Consider the following 26464-nt stretch of genomic DNA (forward strand, 5'->3'; position numbering starts at 1 on the left):
TAGCATAATTTGGCTCCCTCAAATAAGTGTGTCTAGAAAGGATAGATGACTTAAAACACAAAGCAAAACAAGCAAAGACTCATATCATACAAGATGCTCCAAGCAAAACTCATAATATGTGACGAATAAAAATATAGTTTCAAGTAAAATACCGATGGTTGTTAGAAGAAAGACGGGATGCCACTCGGGGGCATCCCCAAGCTTAGTTGCTTGATACTTCTTGAATATTATCTTGGGGTGCCTCAGGCATCCGCAAGCTTAGCCTTTTGCTAATCCTTATTCCTTCATCCATCGCAATCTCACACAAAACTTGAAAACTTCAATCACACAAAACTCAACAAAACCTTCGTGAGATCCGTTAGTATAAGAAAGCAAATCACTACTTTAAGTACTATTGCAAACTCATTTATATTTTGTCATTGTATTATATCTACTGTATTTTAACTTTCCCATGGCAAAAACTCTTCAAAGGAAACCATAGAATCATCAAAACAAGCACATAACACAACGAAAACAGAATCTGTCAAAAATAGAACAATCTGTAGTAATCAGGGAACTTCGTACACTTCTTTAACTCCAAAAATTCTGAAAAATTAGGAAAAAGTGGTAAATATGTATATCAATCTTGTGTAGAAAATTCAGAGCAAAATCACGTTTCTGTGATTTATGAAAATTATTTTTCTAAGCACAAAAGTTTCTGTTTTTCAACAAGATCGAATCAACTACCCAAATTATCCCAAAGGCTTTGCTTGGCACAAACACTAATTTAAACCACAAAAACACATCTAAACAGAGGCATAATTGGGTATTTTATTGAAAACAGCAATAAAACCAAAAAGCAAAAATATACAAGTTGGGTTGCCTCCGAACGAGTGCTATCATTTTACGCCCCTAGCTAGGCATAATGCAAAGATCTAAGTGTTGTCATCTTTGTTTCTAGATCCATATGATGCCCTCATGATTGATTCATATGGTGGCTTAATTCTAGTTCTAGGGAAGTGTTCCATACCCTTCCTTAGTGGGAATTGAAATTTAATATTGCCTTCTCTTATATCAATCGGGGCACCAATATTACATAAAATGGTCTACCAAGAAAATTTGGACAAGATGGATTGCAATCAATATCAAGAACAATAAAATATATGGGCACATAATTCCTATTTGCAAGAATAAGAACATTAATTCTTCCCATAGGTTCTTCAATAGTAGAATCCGCCAAGTGCAAATTTAGAGAACACTCTTCAATATCCGTAAGACCAAGCACATCACATAAAGATTTTGGAATTGTAGAAACACTAGCACCCAAGTCACATAAAGCAAAACACTCATAATTTTTTATCTTGACTTTGATAGTAGGTTCCCATTCATCATGTAATTTTCTAGGATTGAAATCTCTAATTCCAACTTTTCTTTTAAAGCTTTCATCATAGCATCAACATTATGTTTAGTAAAAGCTTTATTTTGTTCATAAGCATGGGGTGAATTTATCATGCATTGCAACAAAGAAATACAACCAATCAAAGAGCAACTATCATAATTAAAGTCTTTGTAATCCAAAAGAGTGGCCACATCACTAGTTAAAGTTTTGACCTCTTCAAACCCACTTTTATCAATTTTCTCAACAAGATTTTCACCCTCCGAATTATCAGGACGCCTTCTAGCTAAAGTTGACTCTTCTCTAGTCCCTTTATCATCAATTTTAGTTTTTCTAAACAAAGAATCAATAGAAGATACACCAATCATTTTGAGATCTTCATCACTTTTATCTTCTAACAAGATTGGTTTAGCGGCCATTTGATTTACTAGGGTAGCTTGTGCATCGGATATTTTGCCTAGCAAACTTTCAGCAAAAGCATACTTAGATTGGAGATTGCAAACTTCTTTGCTAATATCATCAAGCTGTTTAGTTATAGCTTCGAGCACAACAGAGTGTTCCTTAAGTTCTTCGGTAAGATATTTATTATGCTCAAATTGTGTAGTCATATATTCCTTAGTACTTTTCTCAATTTCAAGCAAAATATTGGGGTAAGGAACATCATAATATTTTCGTTGAGGCATCAAGACTACGCAAACAAGATTGCACTCAAAATAGATCTGACGAGAAAAATGGCAAACGAAAAAGGAGGACGAATAAAACGACAAATTTTTGTGAAGTGGGGGAGAGGAAAATGAGAGGCAAATGGCAAATAATGTAAATTGCAAGGAGATGAGATTTGTGATTAGGAACCTGGTAGATGTTGATGATGTCTCCCCGGTAACGGTGCCAGAAATTGGCACGTGGCCGGGAGACTATCTTGACTTGATCCTCCCCGACAACGGTGCCAGAAATTCCTTTTGATGTTGGCTTGAACTACGTCAGTATTTCCCCAAAGAGCAAGGGATGATGTAGCACAGCAATGGTAAGTATTTCCCTCAGTGATGAAACCAATGTTATCGAACCAGTAGGAGAACCAAGCAACACTACGTAAATGGTACTTGCACCACTACAGAAAAAAAAGACACATCCGTGACATTTTGGGCCGAACAAAAAAAAATCTGTCATACATATGACACTTCTATGACGATAATTGTGACAAAACCCGGTATCATCATAGATGTGGTGGGCTCCTACTTCTATGACAAAAAATCATGATAGAAAATGGGCTTTTCGTCCTGGGCGGGCCGGAGACGCAGCTGCATGACATTCTTTGGGCCGTCCATGACGGAAAAAACCGTGGTAGAAGCGACGGGGAGGAAAATTTCAGGGAGTTGCCGGTTACGCTGGGAGGTCGGGGGCCAAGCGATGCGCGTTTCTCTCGTACACGTGCGAGGTGTTGGCTCTAACTACACCCGAGCGAGGCGTTGGGCTCTAACTGAACCCGAGCGATTGCACTGCAGGCTACGCGTTACTGAACCTGAGCGATCGATCGATGGCTGTTAACTGAACCCAATGGAGCAATTCCTTCGCTACTGCTGCTAACTGAAGCCAATCGATTGGATGAACAGTGAGCGTTGCGGGGGGGTTGGATGAACAGTGAGTGGTGGCGTTGCCTCTGGATGAACAGGATCCCGTGGTGTGGAGGGTTGCATGAACAGTAGACGGTGGAGGGGTGGCCGTGGAGGGGTGGTTGAACAGGACCCCGTGGTGTGGAGGGCTGGATGAACAGTAGAAGGTGGAGGGCTGGATGAACTGTAGACGGTGGAGGGGTGGTTGAACAGTAGCCGGTGGAGTAGCGCGCGGTGGAGGCTGGAGGAGGTTGATGGTAGCCCGTGGAGGCTGGAGGAGGTCGACGGTGGAGATGAACAGTATCCCGTGGAGTCCTGTTTCGCGGTACGCCACACCCCTCCCGATGAAGAGGACCCCCGTTTCGACTGTAGCACTCCAACACAAGTCCGTTTTGTCCGTTTTGCGGTACGCCACACCCCTCCCGATCAATAGGACCCCCGTTTCGACCGTAGGAGGTCTGTTTCCTCCGTTTTGCGGTACTCCACACCCCTCCCGATCAACAGGACCCCCGTTTCGACCGTAGGAGGTCTGTTTCCTCCGTTTTGTGGTACGCCACACCCCTCCTGATCAATAGGACCCCGTTCCGAACGCAGGAGGTCCGTTTCCTCTGTTGTGCGGTACGCCAGGCCTCGTTTCCATCGCCTATTTCGTCCAAGCCCTCCCGATGATACGACCATGCATTCCGTTCCGGCCCAGCCGGTTGGCTCTCCATGAACACGACGACGACGCTGTTTCTCTGTTCCGACCCAGCCATGTATGTATGCGCGAGTAGGCGTTCGAGACCCTGCCCGTATGTACGTACGTGGCCGTATTTTCTTTCTTGCAACCTCGTCATTGTACGTACGTGTACATGCTACGTGCGCACCTCTACTACGACACGTGCACGCCTCTACATTGACCAGTATGTACGTACACGTTCGCGACCAGAATGACAACGCTAAGTACGCTTCGAGCAGGTGGGTCCCGACTGTCAGGCACTTCCTTGCCTGCGAAGATGTAGCTGGTGGGTCCCAGCTGTCAGGGGGCAAATCATTTTTTTGCCCGGATGCACTTCCTTGCATGCGAAGATGTAGCTAGTGGGTCCCAGCAGTCAGGGGGCGAATCGTTTTTTTGCCCGGACGCACTTCCTTCCGTGCGAAGATGTAGCCGGTGGGTCCCAGCAGTCAGGGGGGCAAATCGTTTTTTTCAAACGCACTTCCTTGCGTGCGAAGATGTAGCTGGTGGGTCCCAGCAGACAGGGGGCGTTTTTTTCACGAAGTACGGTGGCCTGTCCGGTGGGTCCCCGTTGTCACGTGGAGGAATAATTATTTTGCGCGTAATAAGGAGGCACTTCCTTGCTGCGGCCGTGGACCCAGCTGTCAGCCTCTCCACATACAGTCCATGTCCAATGGAAGCCATTCCTTGACCATGTTGACCACGCCGCGCCGAGAGCACCAGGGCGGTGGACGATGGCAAGACCTAGGAAGGGGACGATGCGGAGCCGGGGAAGATGCGGCAGTGGATGCCCACGCGTAGAGGAGTATGAGGGTTCACTCATTCGGCTGCGGTGTGAGGCTGTCGTCACCGTAGAATAACAGGGGGTGTGGGTGCGTAGAGGGATGGCCTGGCCAGCAGTGGGAGTAGTAGGGGGCGGTGAGGCCTCCGCGGCATCACAGCCAGCCACGAGCGGCAGGAGCAGGCGGCACGACTGGCGCTGCTTTGGGCGGCTGGTGCAAGAAGACCAAAGGTTGAAGAAGCACTATGGCCGTTGGATGGACATCGTACGGTCACTGGAGCTAGAATCGTTCATATATTGACTAAAGTTGACAAAGGCCTCCGTCCCAGTCAACTTAGTAGGCCCACAAGTCAGCCTCCCACCAAGGTTGGTCCCAGCTAGCAGAGGGGTATTCATTTTTTTGTGCGTAATAAGGAGGCACTTCCGGTGGGTCCGAGCTGACAGCGGGGGGGACGTTTTTTTCGCAAAATACGGTGGCCCATCCTATGGGTCCCAGCAGTCAGGGGGAAACATTTTTTTTCATGAAATACTGGTGGCCCGTCCGGTGGGTCCCTGCTGTCAGGTGGAGGAATAATTATTTTCCGCGTAATTAGGAGGCACTTCCTTGCGGCTGCCGTGGACCCAGCTGTCAGCCTCTCCACGTACAGTACTCTTCTGATGGAAGTCGGTCGTTGACCACATTGACCATGCCGCGCCGAGAGCACCACGGCGATGGACGACGGCGAGGCCTAGGAAGGGGACTACGCGGAGCCGGGGAAGATGCGGTAGTGGAAGCCCGCGCAGAGAGGAGTACGAGGGTTCACCGGTTCGGTTGCGGCGTGAGGCTGCCGTTGCCGCAGAATAACAGGGGGTGTGGGTGAGTAGAGGATGCCCTGGCCAGTGGTGGGAGTAGTAGGGGGCGCTAAGGCCTGCGCGGCAGCACATCCGGCCATGGGAGGCGGGAGGCGGTCCCGTCGGCGCTGCTTTGGCGGCTGGACAAGAAGATCAGAGATTGAAGAAACACGACGGCCGTTGGATTGACATCCAACGGTTATGTCTGGTAGAATCGTTTGTTGACGTAGTATATAATAACTAAAAAAATCTTGCATATGCGTCAACTAAGCAGGCCCACAAGTCAGACCACTCCCTCTTTTTTTTAATAATTTATATATAGCTCATGGCAACTTCTTATGCAATTTATTGCAGTCATTTTTTTGGTTGGCCAGGGACAATTTCACATATTTCTGTGGGTTCCAAACTATTTTTAATACCAAAATGTCGAGCCAGATTTAAAGTACTTTGAAGATATATTTAAATTAGGTTAATGCCCAGTGAAATAGGAATCTGAAAATGTGAAAAAAAAACAGAAATTGTAAAGTAATTGCCAATTTGTCATCTGTTTTTATATTTACAACCCATTTCATATTACTTTCAAGATTTGCAGGCGTCTTGAAAGAGTTGCAGCCCATCAGGGCGTAGAAAAATAAGTAGGCCTGGATTGGGTATTCTTCAGAAAAAATAAAGTGGGCTCATTTTCACAAAGAAAAAGTAGCTGGGTTGGTCACATGGTGAACATAAAATATAAGCATGGGCTAGACGGGCCACAGCCCAGTTCAAACCCTGCTCCGTCTCAACAATACCAAACAAAAAAAATACTGCTCGAGTATCTACGTCCTAGGTGTCAGCCAATCTTGTGTTGTTCTCTTGTCTATTGACTATATACGCTCACAATGTCGTGGGTCCCATATGTCAGGAAAACACTAGGAGGAAGCATTTTATTTTTCCATACGCTGACGTGGTGGGCCCCTACTGTCATCCTCTCCACGTACTTCTGTCGATTCCTGTTGTTTGTTGACCATGTTGACAACGCAAGAGGGCGGCGCCGCGGCGAGCGCACCAAAGCGCGCGGAGGATGTCGACGTTAACGATTTAGGAGACGGTGGGGCGGCGATGCGTGCGCTGAGGCGCAGCCAGCCCTGGGAGGCGGAAGCAGGCGGCCCCGCCGGTGCTGGTTTGGTTTTGGCGGCTGGAGGAAGACAGGACTGAAGAAACACGACAGATTGTAAAAGCAGCAGGAGTACTTAACAACCTTAACTGAAACCAGCAGGGGCACTTAACAACCAAAGCTGAAAGCAGTACGAGTACTTATACAGGTTCAACCGTACAAAGCACGCCTCGAACAGTGCTACTTTGCCTACAGTTAACCAAGGGTGAGGCCGCCAAGCCCCAGGACAAGGCCCAGGCGCCACCCCGTGCATCCACAACCTTCTGAAAGCGGCTTCATCTCGCAACGTGGTCAATAAACAGGATATTCGCTTTAGAGCCATGGAAAAGCATGAACATAATCTTCTGTCCTATTCTCCAAGATGGACGGGCCTTCATTATTTGAGACCACCCACGAATAAGTATATTTTCACCTCCAAGAGGAATTGAGTAGGTCGACATAAACATCATGTTGTGACCAAGCGCAAGTCTGACCCGACCATGGTCAGGCATCTGTATACGAACAATAGAACTCGGCAGTTCCTGTTTCAAGAAGATCACAGTTGTAAAACTATGTATAAGCAATAGTTTATGAACAACATATATAACAGAAAACAGCTCGTACCATAAGTTTCTCGACACAGTTGAACCTGTTCAACGAGTGCAGCAGTGGCACACATATCCCACGTGGCCTTCCACCATTGAAACGCCCCACAAGGACCTCAAGACGATCAATAAAGTGTAGGAACTTGTGGATGTCGATCCAGTCAACTTCAGTGCCATTAGTAACAGCTGAGTTATTACAGAGTAACAAACAACCAGACTGCTTAACTCTAAAAAAAACTACATGTGCCACCAATTATAAGAAAATATTAGTTAGAAGTAGCATCTTCATGAGAGATTCATTGCTACTTCTAAAGTTAAATTGTGATTAGTTAGACAGAATAGGTGGATTAAGAAGTAATCGAGGCAACAAGCAAGAACCAGATACAAAACTAACATGGATGAACAATTGGAACAACGCCGGGGGGCGGAGATCGCAGTGAAGATGAGACCAGGTTTTGCTATTTCCATCAACATTCGTGCGCCAACTTTCAGTCCGTAACACTTGAGAAAGTTTATCCAAGTTCGGCCATAAAAAAAGTAGCGATCTTCTTGGTTCATGAACCCAACTCGGAAGTAATATCCATGGATTGTCTTCACTGTGACCATTAAACTAGTGTATTCAGTTATGGCAAGGCCGAGCATCTTGAGTACATGTGTTCTGGCAGAGCAAATAATACACTGCAAGAAAAATAATATGAGAACACAGCATGTTAAAACAAACTCACCCTCTCGGATAGAGAAGAGGATTCTAGGAACATATTGTGCGTGTTTCAAAATGTTGTGGTGGGATGAGAAGGAACAAGTGTGGCGTCTCGCCGAGGGCGCAGAAATCTGTAGGGTACTCGCACTTTGGGCACTGCAACTGAAACACACTAGATTCAGTACGAAGAAAAATGCATCAACGGCGTCGGCTGCCATCCTAGGATTACCTGCGACCAAGGGACTTGGATTTATCGGGGATGGATGAAGAATTCGTACCTGGTTCTCCATGAGAAAACCCTATGCAATCGCCGAGTGGGGGTTTTCTCTGAACAAGCAGACGAGGGAGAAGGGGATTCAGGCCCAGTGAAATATTGCCGCTTAGTCCGTCCAGCTTACTGCTAAAGCTGGAAAGGGGGGTTGTGATTTGACGGCTCATTGAGCATTACTGCGGAGCTATGACCGGGGTGTGTCTACCGTGAAGTTGTGCACTCTAATTTGTGCATATGGCACGTGGACCCCGTTGCCAGTTGCCCCACATATCAGCGAAAGGAAGTAGAAAGACAGGAGTAACTAGTTACACATAAATATATATTTTGACAAAGAGATACTCCCTCTGTAAAGAAATATACAAATCTTTTATATCACAGGCTCACCTTGCTGAGAAATATACTCCCTCTGCAACGCACGGGTATTATGGGGTTTCAGCTTTTTTTATGGGGGTTCAGCTGAGAATATAATACTCAGATAGGCTCACGGTTCTGGACTTTGGGCCGCGGGCCGACCCTGCATGTTTGGGGGCCCATGTGTTCTACCTCACCGCTTTTCATATTGCAAGCAATCGGTACTGCGCTGGTTTTAGATGCTGTCGCAAGGCGAATACACAAAATTGAATAAAGCACGACAGCTGTTGGAATGAAATCGAATGACAGTTCCTAACCAGCAATCAGAGTTGCAATTCTATCAACGATATACCATGTGATAAATAATATTGTCGTACTACTTATACACACAGGACACTTGTTTCACCATGCCAGATTATTACATCAAAATCCCTCGGAGGATAGATCAGTTCGGCAGTTGCGTGCTGCTAATGAAGAATTTCAAAGTTGATTTGGACCATCTCTCCTTGTTGAGAAAGTTCGATTTTGACATCATCCCCTACAGCAAGATATGATTTAGATTTGAACCTTGACCATCCTTTAGCATCAATCATCATGCGACCATCCTTTGTACTTACGGTATATTGAGCAGGTTCATTCACACCAAGGTTGGGCATGGTAAGAGAAACTTGGCCGCGGTCGCCCGGATTGTTGAACGACTCCCTCGTTGCTCTAGGAATTCTCTGTTTGCAAACAAGAAGACATACCCAAACAGTTAGATCAACACAGTGAATCATGTGAAACAACATGGAAAGAAAAAAGAATGAAGCACTTGGGCGGCCAATGCTTACCAAGAAGGTGGACATGTCGGTTTTTGTAAGGACTTTGGTATATGAAGTGCGAACTGCAGCCCAGTCTGTTGCCAGTGCAACTGCACGGGCCGGACCAAATGCAAGTGCAAGTGTTGGTGCAGGTGCCGAAGCCGCTGCTGCTGCCGGAGATGGTGCTCCTTGTAGAGCTGGTGCCAGTGTCGATGCCCGATCCTCCGGTAGATCAGACTGATCCGCTGACGCGGTCGGTGCCCAATCCTCAGCTGGATCATACTGAGATGTTGCCGCTGTCAGTGCTAGAGCAACTGCCGGTGCTCGATCTGTCTGAGACAGCGGCGATCGTGTCTGGTCTGCTATGATCAGATTTTTAACTTGACTAGGATCCGTGACCATGGTCCAGTTTTTTTCTTCATTTCTTTTAAACGCGAGAAGGACTAATTGTGGTGTTTTTGTTAAACCAAACTGCAGTTCATCATAGGGATTCAGCTTGTACTCAGACAACAGACTGATCCAATTTTTTCCAGTAATATAAGTGATGGACAGTGCCTTCATTACTGACACGACATAAGAAGTGAAACCTGCAAAAATAGCCATCATAGAGCAAACCAAATGGTTTATTCTGTGATGAATGTCACATGGCAAAACCTACATCGTAAAATTGCAGGAAAAGAAAGAAAACATGACATTAAATCAATAAGATTTAGACAGTAAATCAATAAGATTTACTTGATGTGACACGAGTGAATCCTTACCAGGAAATCACTATGTTGAAGTACTAAACAAAAGATTGATCGTCCAACTACGCGTGGCATGCAGGGGCCCTGCCTACTCCCACAAGCAGGACAGTCCAAAGGTCGTGACAAATCGTATGGACCGAACATCCATGGGACTGGAAATCCTGGTGGGTGCGATAAACCCTGCAATGCATACAGATATTGGAGTGTAACCATAATTGCTAAACCATCCTCAAAAAATATATGATCTGGATACTTCAAAATGTACAGAGTGAATTGAGTGGACAGACATTAACATAGACCATTCTCAGGACTGACCACACACCAAAAGCGGCAGTACTAATAAACAATACAGGGTTCACAAACACAAATCAAGTACTGAACAATAGTACTTACTACAGACAAGCAAAGTTGCACTAAGTAAACTCTGCAGACTATTTCTTGCCACCGACCTACGGGATGAACCCCGCATAACTGACTAGGCCATGGACTTCGTGTGAGATGTCTACATGCACCATCACCATCTTGTAAACCTTGGAGAACCTAACAGAATGGTCTTTCCACTCATAAACATGATGATGAAGACATGCCGCATCAGATTTGTTGGGAAGCTTTACAAGAACCACACCCTTCATAATCGAAGGCACAACCAGGAAATTGTTGTGGTCAAGTACAGCCTCAAGAACACGCCTGACAACAATGCTACAGGAAAACACTAGTTCAGGACACATGGCGACAAGGACACAGCAGCTGGATAGTTCAGCAGTAGAACTCATCATCAGGTCTTCAAGTTCACACGGCATGACTTTGAGAACTTCATCTCCACCGCGGACCTGGTTCTAGTTCAAACAGAAACCATATTTTATTACTACCTCCGTTCAGAAATATAAGATGATTTTCGATATTATACTCCATATATGACTACATATACGCACAGAAATGAGTGAACAAAGACACTAGAACATGTCTTCAAAGGCATGAGAGAAGAGGGATTACATGCAATATCCATAACACAAGTTACTGAGGCAAATATACCCTCTTAAAAGGTAGCATTGATGTTCATAAAGTGCTCCCTCCGTCCCAAAATTCTTGTCTTAGATTTGTCTAGATACGGGTGTATCAAGTCAAATTTTAGTATTAGATACATCCGTATCTAGACAAATCTAAGACAAGAAATTTGGGACAGAGGGAGTAGTTGAAAGTAATCTATAAGAAATCAGTGTCAACCTCTCGCATGTTTTGGTCAAAAGAGGAATTTAGAACCGTCATTTGGCACACTAAAATCACATGCAAGATCACCCAGAAAGTTGTACTACCAGTACTAGTACTGCGTGTTAGATGAAAAAACACGATCAAGATCGAGAAAAAGATCGTCAACAAGAGACATTACCTGGACTTGCTTAATGACGGATCCCGGGGAGGGAGGCTTGGACAGGGTGATGGCTTTGAGCTTGTCTGCGGTAGTCTCGGTGGGGTGCTTGCGCTTCTTCGTACCATGAGCCTCGACGGTTTTGGCCAGAGCCATAGACATCACGTCGGCCGGTGCTCCGGCGTCCATCCAAGAGAGGAAGCTGAGAGAGAAGAGTGAAAGGAGGAACGAGATGAGGGAGAAGCGAAGCGAGTGGGGGTTTTCTTCAAGAGAGGAAGCTGAGAGAGAAGAGTGAAATGATGGTTGCTTCGTCCGTCCAACTTACTGCTGGAAAGGAGGGGGTTTTGTGATTTGATGGCTCATTGGGCATTACTGCGGCGGTTCGATCGGGGTAGTCTACCGTCACTCTACTACGGAGTAATTTAGTGCATGGCTGGTGGACCCAGGTGCTGGTTGTCCCACACGTCAGCGAAAGTGAGTAATTTAGTGCATGGCTGGAGGAGGATCCGCACGGTAGAGCGTGTCCACTGTTTTTCATTCTGAAGAAAAAAATGATTACAGCAAGCGTTTCCACTCTTACGACGGAGGAGTGCGAAACACGGCAGCCACTTGAACATACACAGTGCTCCTACTACTAGGCATGTGCAGTGGTTCATACGTCAGTACTACACAATCTTGTTGCTAGTGTAGTAAGATATGACGATAACAAATGATGTTGTGCGCATGTCAACTACTCCTATATGTAACATAGTACTGCTTTTTCGACTGTCCGGTCGAGAATGAACGGTGAGATCAATGTTAACAGAACTAGGTCCACAGCGCACGGAGAGTACGGTGCTACAGTACTCCACAAAACATGAACCATATGAAGCACATCCTATAGTGTTAGACAGGGTGTATGAAGGGTGCACGGGATGGGAGCAAAAGTTCCCTTCTCAACCCACTTTTGGGTGTTTGGTAGAGTGCATGAACCATGAAGGGTGCATGAGTCCACACTAGTAAGTTGACAAAAATACACGAAGAGGAAACAACTATATTAAGATGAGAATGCAACCAAACACACCCACACGCTTTGTGCTACAGTGACTGATCTGCACCGTCTGAGTTTGATCCAACGGTCATGTTGCGACGAGACATGGACATGCCCATGCAGAGGGCGCCTAAACACCACCGAAGCCCCTCTACTTCTCGAGGCGCACGAAGTTGGTGATGCAGGGTGCAACCGCCCGCAGAGCCCGCTCCCAGTCGATGGGAGCCAGCTCGTCAAAGACGGCGTCCAATGGCACGAATGGATTCTGGTGACGGAGCCCTGAAAGGATTCGCTCGGCAATGGCGACGGCAGCCTGCAACCCCTCCTTGTCCAGCTCAACCCCCACCATCACGCGGAGACGGCTCAACTCCTCGGAGATATAGGTGAAGAAGGACACCAGGTTAGGAAGCCGCGGCTCATTGAAGTCGACCGGGTGGTCGAACGGGTTTAGCCCGACAGCCGGCATCGTCGCGCTGGCACAACGGTAGGCATCACGCAGCCGCAACACGTGCGTGGAAACTTGGTTCACCAAGTGGCTGAGGCGATCCTGGACTTCGTCACAATCGGCCCGCTCGCGCTCCAGCCGGCTCCCCTGACGGCCTATCGTATCTCCCGCTTTCTGCAGCAACGCCACCGACGCCTCAAGCATCTTTGTGGTGGACGCCTGCCTCTTTTGAAGCTCCTTGAACTCCCGCACATAATGGAGGATCATGGCACTCCTCTCCTCCTTGAGCTCATGGAGCTCCACGTCCTTGGCCCTGAGCTCCGCATCCTTGGCATGGAGCTCCTGTGTTAGGTGCCTCACCTCGGACTCCGTGATCTGCTGCGCCGCCATGGCACCAGGTAGAAGCAATGGGGAGAGGAAGCAAAGGGGGCGAAACGGCTGAAAGGCAATGCAATCTACGGGAAGGCGAAGAGAGCCAGCCGAGGAGCGGGGAATCTTTTGGTTTTCACCACGGTAAAACACCAGTCGACGACTTCCCACATTAGGGAGCAGTGGGTTTTTATAGGCGGAGTCATTGTGACTAATTGCTGTCGCGCCTGCTCCCGTCAATCAAAAAATTAAAAATCCTGTCGCGCCTGCTCCCGTCAATCAAAAAATTAAAAATCCTGTCGCACCCAAACACTAGAGCAACGTTGCGGTGGATATTTAAATTTACCTGCCAGCAAGTAGATAAAAAAGGGGTGAAAAAACAAATGTGGCGGCGGCCTAGCTAATCGGTCAAACTAGCCCAACTAGCTAGCCACCGTGCTTCACTGATGTACTCGGCGGGAAAGGTGGTCTTTCGTCATTTGACGACTCATTTACTTGCTTCGGCGCTACAACCGAGGAGGACCCAGAAAACACGCAGTAGGGCATCCCACGTCAGGAAGAATATATGCGTGCACCACCCGGGAGGACCCCGAAACCACGCGGTACGGTGTGCCACGTCTCGGCACGGGGGGGAAATGTGCGTGTAAAAATATACTGTATCAGATGTAGTACCTATGGTTCGACCTCGGGACCCAGCCAGTCGGTCGAAAACACCCCACTAGCCACACAGCTTCATCATGCAAACATGGCACGGTTAGCTCCATCTCGACTAGCCACAACGTCTCTTGTTCTAGGCGATTCTTCTATTTTCCAAGCTTTTTTTTAGTTGTAATAACACCACGGCAAGCTAGCGCCGCTCTTCGTGTGTGCCCGTGCAAAGGTTAGATGATGGAGAGAAGAGAGATTGAGATCGCTAACCTGGGACCCACCAGTAAGTGAGACAACGGTCATGCACGTGTTGACGAGGCACTCCCTCTACTCTACTCAACGCAAGTAATGTATAAAATCAAGTTATGGGACAAAGCCAACAACCGTTCGTTTTTCCAGGCTATCGACTTACGCTTTGTAGTCCAGGTTGCCAGTTCGAATCTCGTCTTTCAGATTTGTTAGTTTTAGGTCCAAATTTGATTAATGACAAGTGGGACCCCCGTGTGTTGTTCCGATATTTCAGTGTAGGATGGTTTTTTTGAACAAACACTTTGCGCGGTTAGACAAGTAATGGCACGAGTTACATGTATTTTGCAAGTTTACAAACAAGAATGATAGCGGCATAGAATATCACATCCACCCCACAGATTAGATACTATGGTGATACGAGTTTTTACACCGTTGGAAGTGAGATCCAATGGCTTGGGAGTAGTCTTTGTGATTATGCGCAATTTCCAAACTCTTCAAAGGTTTTTTTTTGCAAATAAAACATTCAGGCCTCGTGTGTGCCGCTGCATCTTCAATCCAACGGCTCCCCGGTGCTCATATTAGGTGCTCCCCGTAGCTTAATTACCCGCTATGGTGATATGAGCATCTAGGTCGTATGATCAGTGATCAGATGGCACATGCATAGTACTTGTACTTTCTGCGCATTTCCCAAACTCTATCAGCCGTATATTGCAAAAACATTCAAACCTCCTATTGTGGGCCGTTAGATCACAGTGAACTCGTATCACCATAGAATCTACGATGTGGGAGCACCTCATACTCTCCCGTGCGACAAAACATAAGGTGCTATCGCGGCTTGGATGCTACGGTGATACGAGCTTGGAGGTCGTTTGATCTGAGATCCAATGGCATCTGAGTAGTCTTTGTGCTTCTAAGCAGTGGCCGAACTCTTTTGGGGCTTTTCTGCAAAAAACCATTCGAACCACTGAGGAGGTGTTGGGTCACAAATCCAACGCCTCCGAAGAGCTTGTATCACCAAAGCATCTAAGGTGTGGTAGCACATGATATTCTTACATACAGGAGAATATGATGTCCTCCTTCATCTTAGATGCTACGGTGATACGAGCTTCGAGGTCGTTGGATATGGGATCAAAGGGCATCTAAGTAGTTTTTGTACAAATTGTGTGCAATTCTCAAACTCATCAAGGTTTCCTGCAAAAAAAATTAAGACACATCATGTGAGCTGTTATATCTCAGATCTACAAGCTCCAAGCAACTCGTATCGGCATATAGCATCTAAGGTATGGGGGCACATGATATTCTCCCGGGGAGGAGGGGTGGGGCGTGTTCAACCAATCGGTGGTTGGGAGGGTGGGGACAAATATAATCTAAATAACCCTAAACATAGCTCCACAATTTTATCTAAGGTCGAGGGGTTGACCCCCGACAATCATAGCTCCGCCTAAACACAACATTTGCATGTACTGTAGTACTAGACTTAATATTCATGTTTCAGTTTCATGATCATTTTAAATATTGAACTGAGGACCATGGATGTCTTACATTTTACTCCCTTTGTTCCTAAATATTAGTCTTTTTAGAGGCTTCAAATGGACTGGCACATACGGATGTATATGGACATATTTTAGAGTCTAGATTCACTCATTTTGCTCCGTATGTAGTCACTTGTTAAACTCTCTAAAAGACTAATATTTAGGAATAGAAGGAGTATTTTTGAATTCATGTCATACATGCATGGGTTGGAAAAATAGATGCACTATACTTATTGGATTGTTGTTGTGTTCGTGCGTGTGTGTCTCTGTGTGTGTGTGGGGGGGGGGGTCATATGCTTGATACATATAAAGTTTTCTCACCTCCATATTGTTCATCTTTTATATTTGAATTTGCATTGGAAAACTTACTAGGGATACCATGAAATGTGAAATCCACGTTGAGATCACTATATCACAAACTCACTCTAATTCAACAACTCGTCATAAATCAATTACCACGTTGAGATTAGTATTTGCAAGGAAAATACGGGTATTGTAATACACATAGATTCATTCGGCAATTTAAAAGTTCCTTTCATATTCTCGAATGGTAGGACCCAACGGCGTACCAGCCAGACCTTGGCTTGTGTTGATCCTAAAAAAAGGGCTCGTGTCCTTCGGTGGCGTGTGTGGTACGCACATTAGGCAACCCCAACAAGTCGAGCCTCAGCGTTTCAAGTCGAAATATCTGGCGGCCAAAATTCCAGCCCTAGGAAATTCCCCTCATGTCCCCGGTCCATAATGACTACCGATGAACAACGGAGGGATGCTTTAGTAACTAGACAACGTTACCTACCGTGTCGAGCACGGTTCAATTCCCTCGGTCGCCGCTTGTCAAGGTCACCCATCAACTGCATTGCCTAGTAGTACTACTACTACACCAGGATGAGCATAGAATTGAGCCCGTTTGTTTGTGCCTAGTACTTGAGTTAATATATCAGGTAATGCACTGGTACACAGGTATTATCCTTTTACTCCCTCCTTTCCGGTTTATAGGGCTTATCTCAAAATTTTAGTTTTCCCATTTTATAAGTCTCAATTTGGTTGTTCCCCATCACATGTTCAGATTTCAAGGTGCAATAAATCCTTACATGCAAGAATTAAGAGAAAATTGACCAATGCATGTACTTTATGCATGCATGCATTGCAATTAATGCATTCATAAACACAATTTTTGAGGAAAACAAGCGCATTAATTGAGTGGTTTTGCAAACTACAACAATTGTTCCACCACTCACCATCTACCTTGGTTGGTGAGATTTTTGAATTGAGCCCTATAAACCGGAAAGGAGGTTTAACTAAGCAAAATGTTTCACCAAATCAATTTTTAAGAAATACAACAGGACAGATGTACGGCTTGAAAATTTATTGCATGATGCAGGTTATGATATTGTTTCGAATCCTGGATCTTAAATTTCAGAAAATCCAAAAGCGAGCATAAATTCTTGAAACTGAGCATGGTCGCGTGATATGGCACAAATATTACTTCGTAAGTTTTTTCTTCAATTCGAGACAAGCTGCTTATGACAAGTTGCACAAATGAAGAGCCAAGGTATTTTGGAACAAAGACCTGTCACGTTAAGGCGAACACTTTCACTGTTGAAACTGTGGGCGTTTACGTGCCGCCATGAGTCCTCGCTTCTCATCGACAGGTGCCGTCCCAGCAAGCGTGTGAGTCGACGGGAGGTGTGCGAGCAGACCGCTGCGCCGGCTGTCAGGGAGGCGTGCGAGCACACCGCTGTGCAGACTCACCGGGAGGCGAGCCCTTTGACCAGGCTCCGCCGCCCACCGTTGTCCCAACTGCTCCCACTTTTAATGTCGCCGGCGCCGCAGTTTAAAATCAACCCCGCACTACCCAGTATCGTTACAATCCTCTCTATTCCTCTCCGATTCTCCTGTCATCTACCTCCAACTAGCCTGACCTAAACGTACGCCATGCCGCATCATGATGGTTTGCCCTTAGTGTTCCAGTTTCATGAGGAAGACACCCAGCCGGAGTCTCAAGAACAAAAGGCGCTTTGGGACGAGCTTGAACTGGCCTTGCGGAAAGACGCCGCGCCTGTCCCCGCTCCCGTTCCGGCTCCCGTCACCCCAACTGTGCCAGCGCCCATCCCCATGGCATTGATGGGTTGGGAGCCGCACATTGTCACCGAGCTTGATGCCACGGGGTTCCACGAGGTCCCCGCCGACTTTCACGTGCCCGTGCACCTGCCAGCGCATGCTCCTGCGCGTGCACTGACGCGCACGACGGTGCCCGTGCACCTGCCAGCGCATGCGCATGCGCGTGCACTGACGTGCGCGCCCGTGCCGGTGCCCGTGCACATGAATGTCTCCGCCGCGCCGTTGACAGTGCATGTCCCCGCGCGGGTGCCAGTGCCCCCCTCAGCGGCATGGATGGCCGCCGTCGACCGCTTCCTTGCACCAACGCCAGTCGCCTCCTCCCGCCAGTTGACTCGCTCCGAAGTCCAGAACATTTTAGCCTTCCTTGAAGCTAGGACAACATCCAGGAGTACGCCAACAACGGCGCAAGAGGCCGCCGTTGCTGTCGGTCAGTGGCCCGATGACACATAGAGCACGGTAGAGGAGCCACTTCCCACCGCGAGACGTTGCCGCTGCCGCCGCATAATCTAAATTTGCCATGAAAAAAGTTCGGATTGCCATGCTTAAAATCCGAAGTTTATCATTTCCGTTTATTTTATATCGATCGTCGTATAATTTAAAGTCGAAGTCAGACTGAACGAAATGTATGGTTTGATTGATTGAATGTTCTGCCAGAGCCGTATCAAATTAAATATAAAACGTCATCAAGCCACATGTATTCCTTGTCATCCAACGACCTAGACTGCTTCAATGTCGAGCGCTCAACACATTTAGCGTGAAGTTAATTTCATGCCAAAAATAGTGCTAATCACATGACAACATGCAAATAATATCCTAGTAGTTAATATCCGCATGCACTTAATATACTTCCAAATTAACATGCATTGCATGTACACACTGACTAGTGCTGCTAGTACGTGAAACTGGTGCCGTGACTTGTGAATGCATCCAGATATGGTCAACGGCAACATCGCCCGCGAGTTCTTCCTGTTTGCCCGTGCGTCTAAACGCGGAAGGGGAGGAGAGAGAGAGAGAGCACGCATGGAACCCACCAGTAAGTGAAGGCGATTAGTACTAAAAATAATATTACATGTTATCCATTAATTAGGTTGTGGTAATATAAAACATTATGTGAACAAAGGGGGTACAACAAACATTGCTATTCTACGTATGTTGCCTATTGACGTGCGGCTTGAAGGCCTGGTCGCATGTTCGATCCTCGTCCTTTATTTTTTAATTTGTATATGGGTCCAAATTTGTTTCGTGACATGTGGGCCCCTCGGTGTGTAGTTTGTAGCACTTTAATTTGTGGGTCGAAATTTGTTCCATTCCAAGTGGACTATCGGTGTGTAGTTTTGTAGCTTATTTATAATAATTAAAGAGAACAACATAGTTTTTTCAATAATACCATGGTGCGACGTTGAAGGGGGGAAAGGACGTGCGAGAGAGCGATGACCGAGCCAGAGGGAAATCAACTAGGGGAGTTGCGTGGTTTGCAACGGTGTTTGGAGTAGTTGTGGGCCGAATGCTACGAAAATATAATTTAAACCGAACGAAATAAATGCCTACACAAATTAATCCAAGGTTGGAGTGCCCCTTGCAATGTAAATAGCTCCGGCTTTGCGAGGGATGGAGAGGTAGTAGCTTCAACGCGTGGAAGATACGGTGTGAGAAAGCGAGGTCAATCGAGAGACATATAGATAGAGAGACAAAGTGAGTGTGATCCGACATTTATTGAACAAATATATATGCTTCGGAGAGATATTGTCCGATTGAGCTTTTGGTAAGGGTGAGGGCTGTAAGATAGAGCTTGAAAGATGATCCAGTCACAGACGTATAGATATATTTTGTGCGTGGGAGGAAGCAAGGTCAACCGATCACATAGGGGTCGTGCGATCGAAAGAGTGAGACGGGTTGGAGAGAGTGACCTAGATAGACGATGTGTGTGAGAGAGTATACAATGTGAATAGGTCGAATTGGGCTCAAACATGGTGATATATCGTTTTTGTCCGAGAAAGAGCGAGGTCAATCGATACATACGGATATATATATATATATATATATATATATATATATATATATATATATATATATATATATACATCTGGGCTATTCTGTTACGCGTAACAGAATATTATTCTATTACCCTTTTTGAACTGACGGTTTCAGGTGGTTGTACTGATGTTTTCGAAGCGGTTGAACTGATGCTTTCACTTGTGTTTAATAGATTGTCTGCTTTAGTTCAAAAACTTTTTATAATTTTTTTGTCGGAACGAGGCGTGTAATATATCTTTGGAAAGCTCTTGACAACCATATTTCAAGTATATTGAACGTTTTTGCAAAATCATTATGGTTTAAGAGCAGTTTTAAAAAAACATTTTTTCAAAACCGAAAACATGAATCATATTTTAGACTCAATTTTCAAATGGTTTGTTGGAATTGAGCAAATAAGATGGCGTCGAAAGCTGGTGAAAATCCGCATCTTCCATATATGTATTATTTTTTCTAATTCTATATGATTTTAAAGTAATTTGAAAAATGGTGAAATTCTGGGTGAAATGTATTTTCGCGATTTTTTGCAAACGGTTTGTCGGATTGACACAAATGATACGGCGTTGGAAAGCTATGGAAAATGCGCAACTTTTGCGTATAGAAAAGTTTTTCTAATTACCTACGGTTTAAAAATGAATTCGAATACGGTCAAATTTGATTTTGAACGCGATTTTTTTTAAAGTTTGTCGAAATATGGCAAATAATATACCGTTGGATAGCTATCAAAAATGCAAAACTTAGTCATGTTGAACGTTTTCTCAAGCTCGCAACCGTTGAAGAGTAATTTGGATTACGGTGAGACTCATCGTGTTGTTTTCTGTCAGAAAAAACAGAGTACTTGTACTGATCTACGTGTGCATTTGTACTGATGAATTTTTTGGAGAGTAATTTTGAGAGGTTTCGAAAAAAGAGTACGTGAACTCATGTGTGTATTGGTTTGTACTAAGTGTGTTTTCACTAATTAGACTTTGCGTATTTTGGATAATATTTTTGCTCGGGAGTTTTCAACGGTTTATTGTATCATCGCCCCTGTACTTACATGGTTTATATCATCAAACTGAATGATATTTTTTTTCTAAAAGAAAATGTTTTCTTATTCTTTTTTTGAACTAAACTTTTTTTTACAATGATGTTTTTGACTTCTCTTATTTTACGACTTGTACTTTTCTCTTTTGAATTGCATGCTTTTTGCTTGAACTTTTACAAGTTGAACTTCTGTCATTTCTTTTATTCTGAACAGACCACCATTTTTTACTTGTACTGATCAATATTTTTAATTCAACCATTTTTTCTTTTATAGAACGGATGAATATATGTTTGGGGAAAAGAGTACTTGAACGGATGTATGTATGGTTTTGTACTGAGCGTGTTTTCACATAATAGACTTACTCTGTATTTTTGGTATAAATTTCCAATTTTCTTTTGAAGTCAACATTGTTTTGCGACGATATTCTGGACTTCTCTCATTTTACCACTTGAACTTTTACCATTTTTTGAATTTGGATGGTTTTTTTGTTTCAGCTTTTTTTCAAACTTATCTGGGACATCATGTTGAACTTTTTTTCTGTACTTATATGCTAGTAATAGTAGAACATTTCCCATACATTTTTTGTCAATTCGTGAACATCAACCAAAATAGGTTGGAGAGAGCAGTCGGTACAAAACCATACATATATCGAAGAAGCAACATAGTATATCCTGATACAAAGTTCGGCGGATGCTCTAGGATTTTTAGAACTGGTGAGGAAAACACATTTAGAATCAACTCGGATTTTTAAAGAATTATAAACTGTAATAAGAAATTTTATGTTATCATTGTCCTTGAACTTGTATGGTTTATATCGTTGAACTGAATGATATTTTTTCAAAAATATGTTTTGTGTGTTTATTTTTTAACTCTTCTTTTGCATTGGTGTCTTGTACTTCTCTCGTTTTGCAACTTGAACTTTTAACATATGAGTGGGTTTTTTGAATTTCCTGGATTTTTGCCTTCAATCGTTGTTGAAACATTGGGCATGTCATTATTTGCACTTCACACTTCTGCATTTCTATTTATTAGAAATGGTTTTCTCTTTCTTGTTTTAAATTCAAGCTAAGAATTGTTTCTTGTTCGAACTGATCATTTATTTTTTAATTCAAATTGATCATTGTTTTTAATTCAGAATTTTTTAATTCGAACTGATCATTGTTTTTAATTTGATCTGATCATTGTTTTTAATGCAAAAACCAATTTTTTAATTCAAACTGATCATTATCTTTAAGATTGCAAATTATAAGGTAGACTTCTCTAACCTTTTGGCTAGTGAACTTATACAAAAAAAGGGCTACTCTTGCTGATACAACAGATTCAACAGAACTTATACAAAAAAGGGCTTCTCTTTCTTGTTTTATCTTCTATCTATCATAAGAACTGATACAACAGATTCGTTTGAATTGTTGCTCACAAAAAAAAGGGCTACTCTTGCTTTACTTAGTGTTACGAAAAGTACTACAAAGATGAATATAAGATTTGTGAACTCAAGGCCGTACATAAGTTGTACTGATCCACATGGGAAGATTTCCACAATTTGCACCGGCGATGTAGCAACACAGAAAAAAATCTGAAGGAGTCGTCACTGTCGTCCTCCTCGCCTGGAAGATGTGCTGAAAATGCACGCTAAAGTGACCTGAAGAACCACCAATTGTTGAACTGAAATACACAAGAGAAGGAGCATTTACATCTAGGGTAACTCTATGTTACACAACAATAACTGAGCATATATGTCTATAACTTGAAGGATAACGGACCTCAAGATGCCATTTCCTCTCAGCCTTATACATCTTCCTTCCAACATTCATCTATTTCTGAGTTGCTGCCTTCGACTTTTTTTACGCATCCTGCCAACCGAAAATGGACCGAAATTTCAAAGATGAACTGAAAAAGATGAACATAATTTGAGTAGAGATGGATGACGGCAAATGATGAGCAGCACGTTTGCTTCTCTTCTTGGCCTAAACTGTACAGACACAAAGGATCTGCCCCGGCATAGCTAATTGAGATCTCTAGCTAATTAACCCAGCCACGGGCCACATCCCATCACACAACACTTTGCATACACACATTTATCTATTCCTGGAAATTCTTTTACTGAAGTTAAGAGGAACAAGTTTGAGATTATCAGTAGTACACCCACCATACCAAGTTTCGAACTGAACCTCTTGGCGTTCAAAAGTTCAGAAACTGAACCTCTTTTGTAGTTCTCCACGTGCGCTGGGTTGTCGGGGCGGCATTGAACCGGCACTCGTGGCGGACGTGAATGGCCTGGGGTGTCGGAGTTGAACGGCCTACGCGCTGAAGTGCGGGGCGCATAGCTGGCAGGAGGCTAGGGTAGCGGCGGGGCGTGGGGTGGTCGGGCGGCGGCGGGACGCGGGCGGTGCGCGGGATGGGAGGCGGCAGCGGGGCACGGAATAAAATAAGTGCACAAGAGATATTTTCTTCTTATGATATATAAAACAAAACTATCTCTCCAACACACATCGAACTATTCGCACATTTCTCTATGGATTGAGGAAAGAATACATAGTGAAATAACATTTACTACTACTAGTCTTGAGAAAACAAGAGCTCAAATGCCAAGCAAGGAGTTTTTGTGTTAGGTTTGAACTGATGGCCTACCTGTAAGTAAACTAAGGATCACATAATACTGCCCTGGAAGATCAAATCCAGTAAGTTACCAAGGATGAGGATTCATTTTGGTGTTGTTATGGTACTGTTACGCATACATTTCTTTATTACAGAACTGGCAATAGAATTACGATTGTCTATTTGAGAATCGGATTCAAAACTGGCAATCTATATATCTGGAAAGAAAGGCAACACAGCAAGAATGCTTGATTATGTAATTTTTTTGCAACGGAAGCTACTATTGGAACTCATGTACCCTGTACAAGTTCGGTTCTGAAAATAAAATTAACAGTACAAGAAATAAATAATGAGAGTGCAGCTCTTGAAAATGTTGTGCTACTTCAATGCTAGGGTAGAAAAAAATAAAACATTACACATCATACTAATGGTAGTACAAAATGGTTCTTTTTTGCACATTTTTGTGGGTTAAGTTCCTATGGCCAGTAGCTATCAAGGATTCAAGTGAACTCTCAGTAAAAGTAATTTTGTACTCCTCATGTAGAAATACCTGGACTTACTGTCACATGTGTTCTTTGTCATCCAGAACACAACAACGTTTCTCTATGCTACTCTCTCTGATCACTTAAGAATCACAAAAGGCTTGCAAACTACTCCCTCCGTCCGAAATTACTTGTCGCATAAATGGATGAAAACGGATGTATCTAGAATTAAAATACATCTAGATACATTCATTTCTCTAACAAGTATTTCCGGACGGAGGGAGTATGAGCTTGTACTCTCACTAATAATCAATAGGACTCTCATGTTTCTTGAGCACAGATCAACGGAAAACACCCAAAAACAAAATCCCTACTGTTTGCAAATGTCCCATAGAATATCTTATCATGAACGGAATAGTGAACTAACAGAGGATTTGTTTCCAGCAACCTTCCCGGTGGTTCAGGTTTTTTTATTTCTTGAGCTCTAATTTTTTAGCTTGCCCGACATCTAAACATGAACTAACATGATACTTCTGTTGATTTTTTTTTGTCAATGAACTTCTACAATTTAGGTACTAGAACTCACTGATGCTATTTACTCTTCGTTTTCAAGGCATTTTCAGTACATGCCAAACATTAGTTTTTTAAACACATCCAGAGGTTAAACTGATCAGTACATGATGAAGAATGTCAGTTTTCAGAAGCAAAACTTGCACTAAATATGTTCAGAGAACATGAGGCTCTCATGTACTCTAGGCAACACACCAAACCTAGCTTTTACCATGATGCACCTTCTACTATGCAATGTAGACACAGAAACAAAACAATTTCTTATAAAGCTTCCTAGCCCATTCACTTCAACCTTTAGAATACAAACTTATTTTCTGGGAGAATAGAAGATGATTTCCAAACTGCAGTACTTACCCCAGCGCTAGAGCTCATGGGGAAGAGGAGTGGACAAAGGAAAAAACATTTATGTAGGGTGTCTGCCATGTGAATTGGCCAAGGTATTTTTTGGGCAAACCTTTCAACCTAGTTGTTCGTACTTCATATGAACTTCCCAGCATTTTTTGTGCAATGAACTTGCTATCCCGGACTACTCTCTTCCCCTATCATCCTAATAAAACACTATTTTTTGGTGCAGTGCTCTAGTACCTGAACTACTCTCTTCCCACTTTGTCAAAACTATGTTCCCGCTTTGTCAAAATTATGTACTTTTCTGGACTCTTGTATTTGAACTACTCAGAATATTTTAGTTGAACTCTTTCTAAAAGCAGTAAAACCAAGCGATGTCGTGGTAGCTAGGAACGAAAAAGAAAACAAAGAGAGCTAGCAAAAACGCACTGCACCGTTTCGCTTTGCCATGAGATGGCCATGGAGCTAGGCGATTTTTGATGGCCCTACAAAGGCACTATGTAACTGAATGTGCAAGAAACAGGAGAAAAAAGTTCAGTAGCTACACTGGCTCACCAGCAAAAAAAGACATATACTACAGAATGTGCCAAAAACAAGAGAACCAACATTTTTGGCACTAAACTATCAACACTCACTGACGTAAAATGTGGAAGAAACAGAAGAACCACCGTCAATAAAATTGTATGTGCAGTGGAGTCTTAGTTGGAAAGATTAAATTTAGTATAACATGCATTTTATTATTTCAATATTCTAATTCAGAATTAAAATGTCCCAGGAGAGACAATTACCAGCTCATGGCAAGACCTAAATCTGCTTGATCAGACATTATACATTTGTGCACTGAAATTCAGCTACTTAATTTTGGCTAAGAATCACAATGTTGGATTTGAATGAAGATACAAATCGTATTAGACAAACCTGAGGATATAGCTCAGAGCTTCATTCTGCTAGGTATCATCAGTATACCCTCCATGTCAAGTTCTGAACTGAACATGTTTTGAAGTTGAGACAAACAAAGTCGCATTGGAGTTGACAGAGGGTGTTGATGCGCCGGGTTGTCGAGGCCGCGTTGAACAGCCAGTGGTGGCAGAGGTGAACGGTCTGGGGTGGCGGAGGTGAACGGCCTGCACTTTGAGGCGGCGAGGCGCATTGCCGGGAGGAGTGGGGCGTCGCCGGCAGGAGGCTTGGGGGGCGACCGCGTCCTTGGGAGGAGGCGCGTCGCGCGTGGCGGCGGTGGAGGTGCTGGGGTGGCTCCGATGGCGGCTGGTGGAAGCAAGTATGCCACGAGGGCGGGTGGAAGGCGAGGAGCCTGCGATGGCGGGTGGAAGAGGGAGGCGACGGCGGCGCGTGGAAGGGGGAGGCTGGCGGTGGCGCGTGGAAGGAGGAGGCCAGTGACGACGCGTGGAAGCCGGAGGCCGGCGGCGGCGCGTGGAAGGAGGAGGCCGGCGACGATGCCTGGAAGCGGGACACCGGCGGCAATGGGAGTTGTGGGTGGGTGGATCGGATCTGCGAGATACTGGAGGTCAGGAGGCGGGGTGGGCTTTTTTGCGGGGTTTTTGGTCATCGGCTAGCTGCATCACATCTATATAGGGACTGAAGGTAACAGAATATTATTCTGTTACTAGTAACAGAATAGCCCTGTCCTCTCTCTCTCTCTCTCTCTCTATATATATATATATAGAGAGAGAGAGAGAGAGAGAGAGATTGAGTGAGCGTGGCCCACCATGAGGTCGAAAG

The 26464-nt window shown here is 44.4% G+C and overlaps 1 long non-coding RNA gene across 1 annotated transcript; it reads right to left on the minus strand.

The window, feature by feature from the left end:
• Positions 1-22083: 22083 nt before the first annotated feature.
• Positions 22084-26262, minus strand: LOC119308022. The gene is made up of 3 exons (XR_005149735.1): positions 25646-26262; positions 22496-22585; positions 22084-22397 (listed from the first exon to the last, which is right to left on the minus strand). It is a non-coding gene; the product is annotated as an uncharacterized LOC119308022 (long non-coding RNA).
• Between the last annotated feature and the right edge of the window lie 202 nt (positions 26263-26464).

Source organism: Triticum dicoccoides, chromosome 1B (genome assembly GCF_002162155.2).
Source record: "Triticum dicoccoides isolate Atlit2015 ecotype Zavitan chromosome 1B, WEW_v2.0, whole genome shotgun sequence".
Classification (NCBI taxonomy): Eukaryota; Viridiplantae; Streptophyta; class Magnoliopsida; order Poales; family Poaceae; genus Triticum; species Triticum dicoccoides.